At 50.4% G+C, this 5239-nt stretch overlaps 1 non-coding gene across 1 annotated transcript; it reads left to right on the top strand.

The window, feature by feature from the left end:
* The first annotated feature begins 1028 nt into the window (after window positions 1-1028).
* LOC149191844 (18S ribosomal RNA) lies at window positions 1029-2837 on the top strand. The gene has a single exon (XR_016255411.1). It is a non-coding gene; the product is annotated as an 18S ribosomal RNA (ribosomal RNA).
* The last annotated feature ends 2402 nt before the right edge of the window (window positions 2838-5239 follow it).

Raw genomic sequence — 5239 nt, 5'->3', positions numbered from 1 at the left:
CATCGTGGTTGCCGCAGGCGGTCAAGTGATCGAGGTCCACCGTTGCTGCTGTCGCGGGTGGACTCCTAGGTGGCCTCGGTGCATGGCGTGGAGGGTCGGGGGGCATTTCTGAGAGAGGTTGTGGGCTTGGTTGGTCTTGTTTTATTTCCTTCTGTTTCCTCTCTGGATTGAGGCTGCCGCAGGCGATCATGCGATCGAGGTCCATCGTTGCTATTGTCTGGGTGGACTCCTAGGTGGCCCCTATGCGGGGAGGGGAGGGGTGGGTTGGGGGGCATTTCTAAGGGAGGTTGCAGGCTCGGTTTGTCTTGTATGATTTCCTTCCCTTGCCTTTGTGTTGAGGCTGCCGCAGGTGATCATCCGATTGAGGTCCACTGTTGCTGCTGTCCGGGTGGACTCCTAGGTGGCATCGGTGCGGGGCGGGGAGGTTTGTATGGCCTCTCTATGATAGGATTTGTGTGGTCGATCGTCCTCTTTTTATTTCCTTCCTTTTCCTTCACATCGAGGCTACCGCAGGTGGTCAGGAGATCGAGGTCCATCGTTGCTGCTATCCAGGTGGATTCCTAGGTGGCCTCGGTGTGGGGGTGGAGAGGGTTGTGGCTCATTTGTAATATAGAGGTTGTGTGGTTAGTCGTTCTCCATTTGTTTCCTTTGCATTGAGGCTTCCGCAGGCGATTGGGTGATCGAGGTCCATCGTTGCTGCTGTCCGGGTGGACTCCTAGGTGCCCTCGGTGCAGGGCGTGGAGGCCTTTGGAGGCATTTCTAAGGGAGTCGGTGAGTGATCGCTCATTTTCTTGTTGGTTGAGCCATGGCTGCAAACTCCAGAATGGCCTTGGTGCGTTGTGGCTTGGCAGGTCTACCCATTTGTTCGCCATGTCCTTGGCATGTTGCGTGTGCTTCGTTCTTGGGATGCAAGAGGTGCAAGGCAGAAAAGTTTTACATGATATTTTGACGTCTTTTTGACTTGATGGGTGTTCACGTTGGCTCTCGGTAAGAGAGTGCCCGGAATACCCTTTGAGGTGGGAGGGTGCTACCTGGTTGATCCTGCCAGTAGTCATATGCTTGTCTCAAAGATTAAGTCATGCATGTCTAAGTATGAACTAATTCAGACTATGAAACTGCGGATGGCTCATTAAATCAGTTATAGTTTTTTTGATGGTACCATACTACTCGGATAACCGTAGTAATTCTAGTTCTAATACGTGCAGAAAGTCCTGACTCTTTGGAAGGGATGCATTTTTTAGATAAAAGGCCAGTGCAGGCTTGCCCGCTTCTCCGGTGAATCATGATAACTCGACGGATCGCACAGCCCTTGTGCTGGCGATGCTTCATTCAAATTTCTGCCCTATCAACTTTCGATGGTAGGATAGAGACCTACCATGGTGGTGACGGGTGACGAAGAATTAGGGTTCGATTCTGGACAGGGAGCTTGAGAAACGGCTACCACATTCAAGGAAGGCAGCAGGCGTGCAAATTACCCAATCCTGACATGGGGAGGTATTGAAAATAAATAACAATACTGGGCTCATCAAGTTTGGTAATTGGAATGAGTACAATCTAAATCCCTTAACGAGGATCCATTGGAGGGAAAGTCTGGTGCCAGCAGCCGCGGTAATTCCAGCTCCAATAGCGTATATTTAAGTTGTTGCAGTTAAAAAGCTCGTAGTTGGATCTTGGGTCGTAAGGGTCGGTCTGCCTACTCGGTGTGCACCTGCCCTTCCGTCCCTTTTGTCGGCGGCATGCTCCTGGCCTTAATTGGCTGGGTCGCGGTTTCGACGTTGTTACTTTGAAAAAATTAGAGTGCTCAAAGCTTATGCTCTGAATACATTAGCATGGAATAACGTGATAGGAGTCTGGTCCTATTGTTTTGGCCTTCAAGACCGGAGTAATGATTAATAGGGACTGTCGGGGGCATTCGTATTTCATTGTCAGAGGTGAAATTCTTGGATTTATGAAAGACGGACCACTGCGAAAGCATTTGCCAAGGACATTTTCATTAATCAAGAATGAAAGTTGGGGTCTCGAAGACGATCAGATACCGTCTTAGTCTCAACCATAAACGATGCCGACCAGGGATGGGTGGATGTTGCTCTAAGGACTCTGCCAGCACCTTCTGAGAAATCAGAGTGTTTGGATTCTGAGGGGAGTATGGTCGCAAGGCTGAAACTTAAAGGAATTGACGGAAGGGCACCACCAGGAGTGGAGCCTGCAGCTTAATTTGAATCAACACGGGGAAACTTACCAGGTCCAAACATAGTAAGGATTGACAGATTGAGAGCTCTTTCTTGATTCTATGGGTGGTGGTGCATGGCCGTTCTTAGTTGGTGGAGCGATTTGTCTGGTTAATTCTGATAACGAACGAGACCTCAGCCTGCTAACTAGCTACGCGGAGGTTCCCCTTCGCAGTCAGCTTCTTAGAGAGACTATGGCCGTTTAGGCCATGGAATTTTGAGGCAATAACAGGTCTGTGATGCCCTTAGATGTTCTGGGCCGTACGCGCACTACACTGATGCAGCCAACGAGTTTTTATTCCTGGTTCAAGAGGATTGGGAAATCTTCTCAAATTGCATCGTGATGGGGATAGACCATTGCAATTATTGGTCTTCAACGAGGAATTCCTAGTAAGAACGTGTCATCAACTCGTGTTGACTACGTCCCTGCCCTTTGTACACACCGCCCGTCACTCCTTCAGATTGAATGATCCAGTGAAGTGTTCGGATTGCGTCGACGATGGTGGTTCGCCGCTGTCGACATCGTGAGAAGTTCATTGAACCTTATCATTTAGAGGAAGGAGAAGTTGTAACAAGGTTACCGTAGGTGAACCTGCAGTAGGATCATTGATAGCAGGGGTTTTCTTTTTTGGCTTGGGTTGGTTGGGTTTCAATTGCAATGTGGGACTTTGTGGTGCGTCTCTAGGGGAGCGGGTTTGGGGTTTGGTGGGAACATTGTTGGTTGCTTGTGTCGAGGTAACTATGCTTGTTTTTTCGTGTGTGCTTGCAAGCCATGCTTATGCTTGTCCCACCCATCCTTTGTTTTTCTTCCCCCTAATGTGTTTCTGTAGGGGGTCCGGAAGCTTGTTTCTTGGGAGCCCTTAAAACGATCTGTTTGGCCGGGCATGGTTGTTGTAGAGTTGAGGTGCTCGGTAAATACGATGGATAAATTCAGACTCATTCGTAGCAGCGGTGCTCGGTCTTTTGTTCGTTGGAAGGCATGGGCCAAGGGTGCGGGCTTCAATAGTTGGTTTTCTCGAAAAGGCGGCGGTGGTTGATGTGTTGCCTGGGTGAGCTTTTTCGCTGGTGGTTGGGTCAAGGGAGTGGTTGCGCGCGCGCCTGGTAGCTCAAACCTTCCGTGAGGCGAGATTGTCGGGGTGTGGTCAAGTATGGGATGGATGAAGAGCGGTTCAACCCATTGGGCTGGCCACCCTAGTCCCTCCCAACCGTTCCTTCGAGATGTCCTCGCCAAAGGGTTGGGTGTCGAGGTAATGAAAAACCCATCCCTCGATCTGAGCTCCATCGAGATCGCAATTTTCCCTGCCAACAGGCATGAGGGTGGTAATCTTATCTCGTGCCTTTGCCGTTGAGGGAATTCCTCGTCCTCTCGTGACCCACTCCCCTTCTGAGGGAAAAAGAAGTAGCGGGTCGTGTCTTTGTTCCTCCCTTTGGATTGTGGGTTTTTTGTGGGACTTGCGTCATTTCTTTGTTTCGTGGTGTGCGCTTTGCGAACGTCCCTCTCTCTAGTGGCCTTGCACCATCGATGTATTTGTGGCCCGCGGCTTTCTCCAGCGTTGAGTGTCGGCCCGTGACAACTCCTCTTTGGAGTTTGATTATTTGACTGTCGTTGACTCTCTCGCTGGAAAGGTTGTCGGGTGTTTTGTACACGGAGGGGTGCAAGAGCGGGGTGGGTTTGTGTTATTGGCAGCGGTCTATTTGTCGTTTGAAGCCTTGTGCCGCTGGGTTGGGGGGCTGTGTGCCTCTCAGTGACGTGCTCCAGACACTGGTCTCATCGTGGCCCTTGTCTTTTCTATTGGTCAATTTTAGGTTGTGATTTATTTGCTTGGTTGTTTGCTATGTTGTAAAGCTCGAAAGGGTGTTGTGCTGAATGCATGTGGGAGGGTGTGAAGAGGCGGGACGCTTTTTTGATTGGGTGCCTTGTTTGATTTATTTTTGGTTAGCGGACATCTACTCGGCGTGCTGTTGAGCTTCTCTCTTTTCTTGGGATCTTTGTTTCTTTGGTGTTGTTTTCTTCCCTTCTTCCTTTTGCCCCTAGCTTTACGGAGGAGAGGTGGGATTGTTGTGGATTGGTGTTCGGGAAGGACGAAAAGCAGTGCGAGTTCCCAGGGTGGCCACCCTAGTCCTTCTCGATCGCCATCCCCTATAGTTCCCCCCTTTTTCCGAAGGCGCGGGGTTTGGGAAGCTTGTTCTCTGTTTGAGCCTCCCCTTGTGAGCTGGTAGCCACGTTTGATATCTCTTGCTTTCCTGTTGTTTTCTTCCCTTCTTGCTTTTGGCCCCTTGGCTTTACGGAGAAAAGGTGGGATTGTTGTGGATTGGTGTTCAGGAAGGACGAAAAGCAGTGCGAGTTCCGAGGGTGGCCACCCTAGTCCTTCTCGATCTTCATCCCCTGCAGTTCCCCCCTTTTTGCGAAGGCACGGGGGTCGGGAAGCTTGTTCTCTATTTTAGCCTCCCCCTGTGAGTTGGTGGACGTGTTTGATATCTCTCTTTGTTTCATGTTGTTTTCTTCCCTTCTTCCTTTCGGCCCCTAGCTTTACGGAGAAAAGGTGGGATTGTTGTGGATTGGTGCTCGGGAAGGACGAAAAGCAGTGCGAGTTCCCAGGGTGGCCACCCTAGTCCTTCTCGATCACCGTCCCCTGCAGTTCCCCCCTTTTTGCCAAGGCACGGGGTTGGGGAAGCTTGTTATCTGTTTGAAGCCTCCCCTTGTGAGCCGCTAGCCACGGTTGATATATCCCTTTCTCTCTTGTTGTTTTCTTCCCTTCTTCCTCGTGGCCCCTAGCTTTACGGAGAAAAGGTGGTATTGTTGTGGATTGGTTTTCCGGAAGGACGAAACGCAGTGCGAGCTCCTAGGGTGGCCACCCTAGTCTTTCTTGATCATCGTCCCCTTCAGTTCCCCCCTTTAGTTCTCGAAGGCATGGGGCTTTGGGAGGCTTGTGCCTTGTTTGTGCTTTGTTTTCTACCGTTTTCTTCCTTTCGGTCCCTAACTCTACGGAGAAAAGGGGGAATCGTTGTGG

The sequence above is a fragment of the Pinus tabuliformis genome, chromosome 2_2 (genome assembly GCF_031772625.1).
Source record: "Pinus tabuliformis cultivar Carrire ecotype Pingquan chromosome 2_2, CPIR1, whole genome shotgun sequence".
Classification (NCBI taxonomy): Eukaryota; Viridiplantae; Streptophyta; class Pinopsida; order Pinales; family Pinaceae; genus Pinus; species Pinus tabuliformis.
The sequence above is the reverse complement of the archived record's forward strand: the minus strand, read 5'-3'. Positions and strand labels throughout refer to the sequence as shown.